This window comes from Salvelinus fontinalis, chromosome 36 (genome assembly GCF_029448725.1).
Source record: "Salvelinus fontinalis isolate EN_2023a chromosome 36, ASM2944872v1, whole genome shotgun sequence".
NCBI classification, from domain to species: domain Eukaryota; kingdom Metazoa; phylum Chordata; class Actinopteri; order Salmoniformes; family Salmonidae; genus Salvelinus; species Salvelinus fontinalis.
The window spans coordinates 13,256,248-13,269,699 of record NC_074700.1 but is presented as its reverse complement, the minus strand read 5'-3'; the positions used below and the strand labels follow the sequence as shown (position 1 = coordinate 13,269,699).

Genomic DNA, 13,452 nt, shown 5'->3' with positions numbered 1-13,452 from the left:
ATACTGTACTCTATATTATCTACTGCATCTTGCCATCTTTATGTAATACATGTATCACTAGCCACTTTAAACTATGCCACTTTATGTTTATATAACATGCATTACTCATCTCATATGTATATACTGTACTCTATACCATCTACTGCATCTTGCCTATGCCGTTCACTCATTCATATATCTTTATGTACATATTCTTTATCCCTTTACACTTGTGTGTATAAGGTAGTAGTTGTGGAATTGTTAGGTTAGATTACTTGTTGGTTATTACTGCATTGTCGGAACTAGAAGCACAAGCATTTCGCTACACTCACATTAACATCTGCTAACCATGTGTATGTGACAAATAAAATTTGATTTGATTTGATTAGCTAAAGTAACGTCATAGTCAACATAGCTAATAGAACTAAAGCATCAGTAAACCTGCTTCAATCATGCAGTAACGTTACAGTGTACAGTCAGTAAGCAGTTTAGCGATTACACCAGCTGGCCCCGGTGGCAATAAATTAGTAAAACAAAAAGTTTATCTTGAATTGGAAGAGTTCTAGTCATAGCCAGCTAGCTAACATAGCATCCCTCTGTTTGAGCAGGGTGTTTCAGTAGGCTAAACTACCTAGCTGCATTTGCTAGCTAAGTAAGTGAAACTGAACGTGATTTTTTTTAAACTAAATTTCTCTGTCTCGCTCTTGCTTCTCCTTAATTTTTGAAGAAATTAATTTGTTCAAAACTGTTCAACTATTGTCTTTCTCTCTTTTTGAGTCAATTACTCACCACATGTTATGCACTGCAGTGCTAGCTAGCTGTAGCTTATGCTTTCAGTTCTAGATTAATACTCTGATCCTTTGATTGGGTGGACAACATGTCAGTTCATGTTGCAAGGACTCTGATAGGTTGGAGAACATCCTCCAGAAGTTGTCATAATTACTTTGTAAGTCAATGGAATGGGTTGGAACCATGAGCCTCCTAAGGTTTGTATTGAAGTCAATGTATCCTGAAGACGACGGAAGCTAGCTGTCCTCTGGCTACACCATGTGCTACCCTACAGAGTGCAGTTGAGACTACTGTAGACCATTGCGAAACAGTGTGTTTTAAACAATTATTGGTAACATGAATATATTTAATATTATTTTATCTAAAAAGGATCACTTTTGAAATGTTTTAAAATATGTATTTTTATGAAATTAACTGAGGAGGATTGTCCTCTCCTTGCTCTTCTGAGGAGCCTCCACTGCAGTCTGATAACTAATTTCCTGTGTTATTCCTCTGAACAGTTGACAGACCTGCCTTGTAACCAATAATCTTCACACACAGCTAACTTCTAAATAGCTCCTAAACCATGAAGTAAACCCTTTGACACCTCTCCACTTCTCCTACTGCAATTAAAGATTCTACTGAAAATGTAAACATGACCGGGTATGGTCAATGCAATGTTGCCTTTTGCACAAATATAATTTTATCATCAATGCTCCTTCCTCAGATCATTACTTTAGTTTTGTTAGTTCTCTCTTCCACCAACAATAAGACCACAGTGTTGCTGTGTCTGCTCCTTTAACAGAAAGAGGAAGTTGTGTCAAGATGAACATGACATCAGATGCACATTTTTTCTGTTTCTCTTTAAGGATCTGTAGCTTTCTAATTCTGACAAAGACCCATTTGTGTCACAGCCACAGGAACTGTAAGGTTCTGGTCCGGAGGAAACGCTGGTGTCTTCAGTCACTTACCAGCGGCTCAGAATGGAACACAGTTCATTTATTGGACGAGAGATTGTTTCATTTATAGAATTTGAAGTATGTCAACCATGCACAATACATATGGCATCAGATGATGACTTTGTTTGGTTACACTGTGTTTAGAGAGGAATGGAGTTGATGGTCACTGCAGCTTCTAATTTGATTGTTGCATGAGCCTGAGAAACATCACACATCTATATACATTGTGTAGTTTTTTACCAAATATATTTTTAGATTCAATAAAATTGTATAGTTTTGGTCTTCTAGCTCAATTCCTGTTCTCAGTCTGTCAATGTAATTTAGTCAGTTCTCTCTGTTTTTCTCCCTCTTTAACTCTCTCTCTTTCTCACTCTCTCTATTTATCTTTTTCTTGCTCTCTCTATTTCCCTTTTCTCTCTCGTTCTCCCTCTCCGTCTCTCTTTCTGTGTTTAAGTGCTTTGTGCATTTTTCATCTGTAGAACACTCAAGGTGAGTAAATAATCAGAATGTATTTTTCTGCATTTCATCACTCTAACCCGATACCACCACACACATGGTTCACTAACTGAACATGTCAAATTCTGAGAAAACCTTTCTTTAAAGAGTCATTTGAAATAGCTACTTGTATCCAGATTAAGTAATGTATAGCATGTGTCTAATCTGCAAATCTGTTTTCTCATCCCTGCCCAGCTATACTGACAGTAAATATCAACTTATTTTAGAAGAAATAGGGAATTATTTAAGAAAAGTGCAAGGGTGCCAATATATTTGGCAGCAACTGTTGTACACCTAAAATGCACTTTTATCAAAACTCTACAACAACAGCTGAACTGTTGGAAATGAATCCACACGATGTGTATCAAATAATGTTCAAATCATCTGATTCATTTGATGCAATTTGATGCCCTTCTCTCACAGCTCTTTCCAAAGCGACAGTGAGTGACATACAGGGGGGAGGAGACAGACTGGAACTACAGATGGTATAAGAATAGTCAGTCAGTGATCCCCCTTAACACAAAGCCTGAGTACAGAATCAGTCCTGTCTACATGTCTAACAGTGGTTCATATACCTGTGACGGTGTAAAGGGAAACAAGCTCTCCACGATCAATGATGCTGTACAATTGAATGTGACTGGTAAGTAGAATACTTTCTTAGATTGAAAGTTTTAAACGTGTCCTCTGCCTAATCACAGATCAGCCACAACCTGGCCTGAGTATCTCTCCTCAGTGGCTGAACCCTGGAGACTCAGTGTCTCTGAGCTGTAAAGTTGACAGGATGTCTACAGGCTGGAGGTTCTCCTGGTACAGGACTGTTCCCTACAGAGCTGGGTTACCCTCCCTATCAGACAAGTCTTACTCTCTACAGCCCCTATCTGACAATGTGACTAGTGAAGACTCCTACACTCTGATCCCTGCTGGTCCTACTCCTACAGGAGGATATGTGTGTAGAGCTGGGAGAGGAGACCCAGTCTATGACACACTCTACAGTGAACCTCAGTTTCTCTGGTCAGGAGGTAACTAACTGCATTGAAACATATTTAAGTCTCCCTCATGTGTATAATATATATTATTTAACTAAAGGTTTGACTCTGTCTCTCTTTGTTTCAGATCGGCAACCTTCAGTGTCTCTCAGAATAGGTCCCAACACAACTCAACACTTTACATCAAAGTCTCTCTCACTGAGCTGTGAGGAGAAGGGGAACTCTACTGGATGGAGACTGATGAGATACACAGAGAGAGGAGTGAAGTCAGGGTGTGTCTCTAACTGGGGATCAATAACAGGGTCCACTTGTACCATCAGGTCCACATACACATGGTCCAGTGGAGTGTTCTGGTGTGAGTCTGGATCAGGAGAGTACAGTAATGCTATCAACATCACAGTGGATGGTACGTCTATTGTACGACATTCACACAAAAAACAACAACATTTCAATGTATGATAGGATGTTCAATTCTGTAACTGAATTTCATCTCTTATAAAATACAAGATCATAATATTTTGAGGGTGATGACTCCAGTATGCAGATTTACAGTATTATTTATATATTATGTTAAACAGCTGGTGATGTGATCCTGGAGAGCCCTGTCCATCCCGTGACTGAAGGAGACTCTGTGACTCTGCGATGCAAATACTGGACAACAAGCTCAAACATCAAGGCTGATTTCTACAAAGATGGAGTACTCATCAAGAATGAGACCACAGGAGAGATGACCATCCCTGCAGTATCCAAGTCAGATGAAGGATTCTACAAATGCAAATACCCTGACAAGGGATAATCACCAGAGAGCTGGGTGACAGTGAGAGGTGAGAAGAGCTGTCTGTGTGTGTGAGAGAGTTACTGTGTATGTTTTTGTCTTGATGGTAAAACATTTGTTTTTCTAGTCTCTCCAGGTTCTGTTGTCTCCATCTCTCTGACCAGGATGCTGTGTGGTCTACTGGTGGTGTCTCCCTTTCTACTGGTGTCCATCATGCTGATGGTGAAATGCTGCAGGCCTCGAGGTGAGAACTTTCTTTCAGTGTCTTTACAATCAGTTTATCCAGCTAGAGATGGCATGCTTTTATATCACTTTAAAACTAATGTGGAATGAATTGGTTCATTTCAAATGTAAATCGACAAAGTGTCCAGGGGCAGCTATTTCTGTTAAATGTCTTTTATGGAAGCTTTTCCTCTCAAAAAAGGCAAACTAAAGTTTTCATAATTTAACCTGGCGAAAGTAACCCAGCACTGAACACAAACTAATTGGGGTTGTATATTCTGTCAAAGCTTACATTTAAAATAGGATAATGTAGGAGGGAAATCACTGCAAGTCACCATAAAGTACATTTCAGTCTAAACCACCATCTAGTAAAATAAATGTGTTAGTAAAGTGCATAAAAACAATCTGATTACAATAAGTACAAAGTAAAATGCATAAACGGTAGTGGCTCTGCTTTCTATAAAATAGCAAGTAAATACAAAGACCACAATGTTAACAGTTAGAATGGACTTTCTAACATTTCAAATAACTGAGTACAAGATGTCCATAAAACAAAATTACATTGTGCATGAAAAACAAAAAAATATAAATCAATATGAATAGTTACAAACACCCTGTCCACATGATACCCTAACCCCACATGATACCCCAACCCCACACGATACCCTAACCCCACATGATACCCCAACCCCACATGATACCCTAACCCCACATGATACCCCAACCCCACATGATACCCTAACCCCACATGATACCCTGACCCCACATGATACCCTAACCCCACATGATACCCTGACCCCACATGATAGCCTGACCCCACATGATACCCTAACCCCACATGATACCCTAACCCCACATGATACCCTAACCCCACATGATACCCCAACCCCACATGATAACCTGACCCCACATGATATCCTAACCCCACATGATACCCTGACCCCACATGATACCCTAACCCCACATGATACCCTAACCCCACATGATACCCTGACCCCACATGATACCCTAACCCCACATGATACCCTAACCCCACATGATACCCCAACCCCACATGATACCCTGACCCCACATGATACCCTGACCCCACATGATACCTTAGCCCCACATGATACCCTGACCCCACATGATACCCTAACCCCACATGATACCCTAACCCCACATGATACCCTGACCCCACATGATACCCTGACCCCACATGATACCCTAACCCCACATGATACCCTGACCCCACATGATACCCTAACCCCACATGATACCCCAACCCCACATGATACCCCAACCCCACATGATACCCTGACCCCACATGATACCCTGACCCCACATGATACCTTAGCCCCACATGATACCCTGACCCCACATGATACCCTGACCCAACATGATACCCGAACCCCACATGATACCTTAACCCCACATGATACCCTAACCCCACATGATACCCTAACCCCACATGATACCCTAACCCCACATGATACCTTAACCCCACATGATACCCTAACCCCACATGATACCCTAACCCCACATGATACCCTGACCCCACATGATACCCTAACCCCACATGATACCCTAACCCCACATGATACCCCAACCCCACATGATACCCTGACCCCACATGATACCTTAGCCCCACATGATACCCTGACCCCACATGATACCCTGACCCCACATGATACCCTAACCCCACATGATACCCGAACCCCACATGATACCTTAACCCCACATGGAACAGTAGATCCTCATCTCCCCCATACTGCACTGGGGGAAATGTCATATCAACCTATAAATTACAACTCTAAAATGAAACATAATACAACACACTGAAGCTTTACATGAAATAGAATGTAATTATGATAATTACTCACTCTTCAAATAATATTATTATCAACTCCACAACGTGGTTCTGAGAACACTGCTATTCAGCTAGCAAGAAGCTAACTTCTTCATGTCAATGTGAAAATATCAACAGGCTAACATGACCATCTGGCATAAATATTACAAAAACGTGTTATACGGTCTGATTTACCACACCTGTCAGCCAGTCAGCATTCAGGGCTTGAACCACCCAGTTAATAAAAATGAATTTTACCACATGGCTACAGTTACTTCTGATGGATTACTGTTTATAACTGTGTACAGTTTAAAGAGCAGTTGGATCAATTAAAACCTCTTGAAGCTAGGGGGCAGAATTTTTATGTTTGGAAAAATAACGTTCCCATTGTAGGCTGCCTATTTCTAGGGTCCAGATGCTAGAATATGCATATAATTGACCGATTATGATAGAAAACACTCTCAAGTTTCCAAAACTGTCAAAATATTGTCTGTGAGTATAACAGAACTGATTTTGCAGGCAAAAACCTAAGGAAATCCAACCCGGAAGTGACTCTTATTTAGAAAAGTCCCTGTTCCATTGCCTGCCTTTCCTCCATTTAAAGGGATATCAACCAGATTCCTTTTCCTGTGGCTTCCTCAGGGTGTGAACAGTCTGTAGACATAGCTTCAAGCTTTTATTTTGAAAAATGAGCGAGATTTATCAAAACGCGTCAGTGGATACACGGATGTCCCTCCATTAGTTGATGCGCTCGACACTGGTTGCTCGACATTTTCTTTCGCTCCAGTAATGAATAGTTTACAGTCCAGTTGAAATATTATCGTTTATTGATGTTAAAAACAACCTGAGGATTGATTATTTAAAACGTTTGACATGTTTCTACGAACTTTACGGATACTCTTTTGGATTCTTCGTCAAGTCTTGATGACCTGTCTAAGGCTGTGGAATACTGAACATAACGCGCCAAACAAATGGAGATTTTTTGATATAAAAATCATCTTTATCGAACAAAAGGAACATTTAATGTGTAACTGGGAGTCTCGTGAGTGCAAACATCTGAAGATCATCAAAGGTAAGCGATTAATTTTATTGCTTTTCTGGCTTTCGTGACCAATCTACACTGCTGCTAGGTGTTCTTAATGTTTTGTCTAGTGATCGATAAACACACAAACGCTTGGATTGCTTTCGCTGTAAAGCATATTTTCAAAATCTGACACGACAGGTGGATTAACAACAAGCTAAGCTGTGTTGTGCTATATTGCACTTGTGATTTCATGAATATAAATATTTTTTGCATTTTTTTTTTACATTTGCCGCTCTGCAATTTAGCGGTTGTTGATGAAAATGATCCCGCTAAAGGGATCCGTGCGTCAAAAAACTCTAATGCTACTCTCCATCCGTTCCATTCCTGTAGGTTTGTGTTCAACAGTCAAATCTCCTCAAGACCAGATACGATCTGATGATGTCATCGAACAGACTGAATCATCTGTGTGATTATAACAGTATGAACTGTACACTGAGCAATAATTTGAATGATTTTGACATTTTGACATTGATATATGATAGTGTTTACTGAGTTTAATATCACTGAATGGAATTTCACAAATGCTGAATGTTATTGTTTTGTAAGTTGACATTTTTTAGCTTTTGGTGGCTCATATGCTTTCCTCTGTTATTGTTGATGGTCTTGCTTTTTCTTGAAATATTACACTTCTCTCTTTATTTCAGTTTGTTAATTAAACAAGAGTGTAGTGCCTGTTTATGTTTAAAAGTGGAATTTGCTGTATTTTTTATGTTGTATTTTACATAAAACAATCCTTTTTACATACAGGTGTTGACAGTGCATTCGGGAAGTATTTAGACCGCTTGACTTTTTCCACATTTTGTTACATCACAGACATATTCTGAAATGGAATTTTAAAAAGTTTTCCCCACTCATCAATCTACACACAATACCCCATAATGACAAAGCAAAAACAGGTTTTTAGACATTTTAGCAAAAAAAAATGAAAAAATAGTGAAATATGTAATTTACATAAGTATTCAAACCCTTTTCTCAGTGCGTTGTTTTAGCACCTTTGGCAGCGATTACAGCCTTGAGTTTTCTTGGGTATGACACTAAAAGCTTGGCATACCTGTATTTAGGAAGTTTCTCCCATTCTTCTCTGCAGATTCTCTCAAGCTCTGTCAGGTTGGATGGGGAGCGTCACTGCACAGCTATTTTCAGGTCTCTCCAGAGATGTTTGATCGGGTTCCATTCCAGACTCTGGCTGGGCCACTCAAGGACATTCAGAGACTTGTCCCGAAGCCACTCCTGCATGGTCTTGGCTGTGTACTTAGGGTCGTTGTCCTGTTGGAAGGTGAACCTTCGCCCCAGTCTGAGGTCCTGAGCGCAGGTTTTCATCAAGGATCTCTCTGTACTTTGCTCTGTTCATCTTTCCCTTGATCCTGACGAGTCTCCCAGTCCCTGCCGCTGAAAACATCCCCACAGCATGATGCTGCCACCACCATGCTTCACCGTACGGACGGTGCCAGGTTTCCTCCAGACGTGATGCTTGGCATTCAGGCAAAATAGTTCAATCTTGGTTTCATCAGACCAGAGAACCTTGTTTCTCATGGTCTGAGAGTCCTTTAGGTGCCTTATGGCAAACTCCAAGCGGGCTGTCATATGCCTTTTACTGAGGAGTGGCTTGGTTTATATTTGATTGAATGACCTATTATAACTAATTTAGAACATGTATAGTTTGTTATTAACTAAATTAATGCATGTTTCTATATACATATATACTGTCTATGTAAGTCTATTAATTGTTGTATTTTTACAGTAGTAGTTATAGGAGCCAGATGAGTGTTCCACTATGTAAGTGTAATGGAGAAGGAGTGTTGTATTTTGTATTCATTTTCATATATAAAATAAAAAGTGCACATTTCTTACATCATTGTATTGCTTTGGGGGGGAAATTATGTAAGTGCATATTCCTTTTACTGTCTGTATTGCCGAGTTGAAACAACGCATTTATTATTAGAAAATTCCTATTAATTTATTATTATGCAAAGCAACAATCACTAACAAAATCTCTATGCACCACAGTGCAGTCAGTCTTCTGTAAACCACATTCAGATTGACTTCTACTGATATGAGCCCATACAGAAGTGTTCCATGTCTGTACTATTATGATTAGATAGAGAGAGGAAGGAGTAAGAGGGCAGAACCAGTACACTGAGGGGTTATGTTGTTGCTATGTGACCAATGACCATATTAGTTTCTATATTGTCTGTAAGAAATTGGAACCCCCATTTGTATGCGTACAATACTGTTGTATATTCTGTTGCCCCTTCTGTTGAGAAGGCTCTTTCAGAGCTACAATCTGCCTTTGTTGCTTTGCAGAAAACCTTTGTTGAACAGAAATTGGTCCGAAATGCAGATTAGACTAAAACCTTAAAATGTACCTGATTATTTATCCGTATTGGATAATGCCCACATTGATCGTGTCCCCGCTTATAAATATTTGAGTATCTGAATTGACCAAAAACTCTTTCAAAAAGCATATACATGAGTAAGTTAAGAAGTTAAGTAATAAAATGTGATTCCATTATAGGCATAGGGCATACCTTTCATTAATATATACGAAACAAATCATTCAGTCAACATTCATTTTGGTTTTAGACAATTGCGATATCATCTATTGTAAATGAATGCAGCTGCCACTGTATTGAAGCCATTGTACACAGTTTATCATTGCACACTACTCTTTATTACGGCTGATAAGTTCAGTACTGTAATAGTTCCTGTGTGTAGCTGGTGTAGAGGAGTCAGGCTCAGGACAGCATCTATGTGTAATAAACGTCATTTACTCAAGATTATCACAAATACAACACAATAAATCGAGCCCACAAATACGGACCGTATTACACACAAACAATCACTCACAAACAACCATGGGGGAACAGAGGGTTAAATAATGAAGAAGTAATTAGGGGATTGAAACCAGGTGTGTAAGACAAGGAGAAAAGAAATGGATAATGAAAAGTGTATCGGCGATGGCTAAAAGGCCGAACGCCGCCCGAACAAGGAGAGGACACCGTCCTCGGGGACGACCCGGAGGACGAGGCACAAGGCGATCCGGATGAAGACGGTGGAACTCCCGCAGCAACGAAGGGTCCAAGATGTCCTCCACCGGCACCCAGCATCTCTCCTCCGGACCGTAACCCTCCCACTCCACGAGGTACTGAAGGCCCCTCACCCGACACCTCAAGTCCAGGATGGCTCGAACAGCATATGCTGGGGCCCCCTCGATGTCCAGAGGGGGCGGAGGAACCTCCCGCACCTCAGACTCCTGGAGTGGACCAACCACCATCGGCCTGAGGAGACACGGATTTGGGGGAAGCTGTAACCTGTAGCATACATCGTTCAGGTTTCTGGTCGAGAGCCAGACCCGCCTCACTGCGGTGGCGGACGGCGCTCGCCTTCTGCCGCCTCACGGCCCGTTGCAGGTGCACATGAGCAGCATCCCAAGTCTCCTCCGAGCGCTTAAACCATTTGTCCACTGCAGGGGCCTCGATCTGGCTCTGATGCCAAGGTGCCAGAACCGGCTGATACCCCAGTACGCACTGGAAGGGGGAGAGGTTAGTGGAGGAGTGGTGGAGTGAGTTTTGGGCCATCTCTGCCCAGGGGATGAAGGCCGGCCACTCCCCAAGGCTGGCCTGGCAATGTGACCGCAGAAACCGACCCACATCCTGGTTCACTCTCTCCACCTGCCCGTTACTCTCGGGGTGAACACCTGAGGTGAAGCTGACCGAGATCCCAAGACGCTCCATGAAAGCCCTCCATACCCTGGATGTGAACTGGGGACCCCGATCAGAGACTATGTCCTCAGGCACCCCGTAGTGCCAGAAGACGTGAGTGAACAGGGCCTCGGCAGTCTGTAGGGCCGCAGGGAGACCGGGCAAAGGGAGGAGATGGCAGGACTTAGAAAACAGATCCACAACGACCAGGATCATGGTTTTGCCCTGTGAGGAAGATCCGTCAGGAAGTCCACCGACAGGTGCGACCATGGCCGTTGTGGAACGGGTAGGGGTTGTAACTTCCCTCTGGGCAGGTGCCTGGGAGCCTTGCACTGGGCGCACACCGAGCAGGAGGAAACATAAACCCTCACGTCCTTGGCCAAGGTGGACCACCAGTACTTCCCACTAAGACAGCGCACTGTCCAACCGATACCAGGATGACCAGAGGAGGGTGACGTGTGGGCCCAATAGATCAACCGGACAGGGGACAGCAGACGGAACGTACAGATGCCCAGCTGGACACTGGAGAGGAGTGGGCTCTGTACGTAATGTCTGCTCGATGTCCGCGTCCAGCTCCCACACTACCGGTGCCACCAGGCAAGAGGCCGGGATTATGGGAGTGTGATCCATGGACCGCTCCTCTGTGTCATACATCCGGGACAGTGCGTCTGCCTTAGCGTTCTGGGAATCTGGTCGGTAGGACAGGGTGAACACAAAACGGGTAAAAAATATGGCCCACTTTGCCTGGTGAGGGTTCAATCTCCTCGCCGCCCGGATGTGCTCCAGATTGCGGTGGTCAGTCCAGATGAGAAAATGGTGTCTCGCCCCCTCAAGCCAATGTCTCCACGCATTCAGAGCCTTGACAACAGCCAACAGCTCCCGGTCCCCCACATCATAGTTTTGCTCCGCCGGGCTGAGCTTCTTCGAAAGAAGGCACAGGGGCGGAGCTTCGGTGGCGTACCCGAGTGCTGAGAGAGCACGGCCCCTATCCCAGCCTCGGACGCGTCCACCTCCACTTTGAATGCCAAAGAGGGATCCGGATGAGCCAGCACGGGCGCCGAGGTAAACAGAGCCCTCAGGTGATTAAAAGCCCTGTCCGCCTCAGCCGACCACTGCAGTCGCACCGGTACCCCCTTCAGCAGTGAGGTAATGGGAGCCGCTACCTAACCAAAGCCCCGGATAAACCTCCGGTAGTAGTTGGCAAACCCTAGGAACCGCTGCACTTCCTTTACCATGGTGGGAGTCGGCCAATTACGCACGGCGGAAATGCGGTCACTCTCCATCTCCACCCCTGACGTGGAAATGCGGTACCCTAGGAAGGAGATGGACTGTTGGAAGAACAGACATTTCTCAGCCTTGACGTACAGGTCATGCTTCAACAGTCAACCAAGCACCCTGCGCACCAGGGACACATGCTCGGCGCATGTAGCGGAGTATATCAGATTGTTGTCGATATACACCACTACACCCTGCTCGTGCAGGTCCCGTAGAATGTAGTCAACAAAGGCCTGGAAGACTGATGGAGCATTCTTCAACCCGTACGGCATGACGAGGTACTCATAGTGCCCTGAGGTGGTACTAAATGCCGTCTTCCACTCGTCCCCCTCCCGGATACGCACCAGGTTGTACGCGCTCCTGAGATCCAATTTTGTGAAGAAGCGCGCCCCGTACATTGACTCGATCGCACTGGCGTTGAGAGGCAGCGGGTAGCTGTATCTCACCGTGATCTGATTGATACCCCAATAGTCAATACACGGGCGCAGACCTCCATCCTTCTTCTTCACAAAAAAGAAACTCGAGGAGGCAAGTGAGGTGGAGGGCCGAATGTATACCTGCCCCAGGGATTTGGAGACATATGTTTCCATAGCCGCCGTCTCCTCCTGTGACAGAGGATACACGTGACTCCTGGGAAGTGCTGCGTCTACCAGGAGATTTATTGCACAATCCCCCCGTCGATGGGGTGGTAATTGAGTCGCCTCCTTCTTACAGAAGGTGAGAGCCAAATCGGCATATTCTGAGGGGATGAGCACGGTGGAGACCTGGTCTGGACTTTCCACCGTAGTAGCACCGATGGAAACCCCTACACACCTCCCTGAGCATCTCGTGACCACCCCTTGAGAGCCCTCTGTTGCCACGACATAGTGGGGTCATGACAGGCCAACCAGGGTAGGCCCAGCACCACGGGAAATGCAGGAGAATCAATAAGGAAGAGACTGATCCTCTCCTTGTGACCGGGAGCGGTGGCCTCCCTAATCAGCCCTGACCCTAATGGACGACTATTTAGGGCGTTCACAGGGAAGGGCATATCCACAGGAACAAGGGGATCACTAAACTATGGGCAAATGAACGATCACTAAAATTCCCAGCTGTGCCTGAATCTACGAGCACCTTATGCTGGGAATGCGGGGAAAACTCAGGAAATTTAATAAACACATACATGTGAGCAACAGGGGGCTCTGGGTGAGCCTGGTGCCGACTCACCTGGGGTGACACGATAGTGCCCTGCCTGCTGCCTCGACTCCCTGAGGAACCCCCCCAGCACCGACCAGTAGTGTGCCCTCTGCGGCCACAGATGGTGCAGGGAATGGCCCCTCCTCCGGTCGCCCTAAGTGCAGCACCTCCCAGCTCCATGGGTGTCGGAGCGGAGGTGCTGGG

At 44.2% G+C, this 13,452-nt stretch overlaps 1 pseudogene; it reads left to right on the top strand.

Annotated features, from left to right (window-relative positions):
• Window positions 1-1,333: 1,333 nt before the first annotated feature.
• On the top strand, window positions 1,334-7,506 carry LOC129835419 (uncharacterized; annotated as a pseudogene).
• The last annotated feature ends 5,946 nt before the right edge of the window (window positions 7,507-13,452 follow it).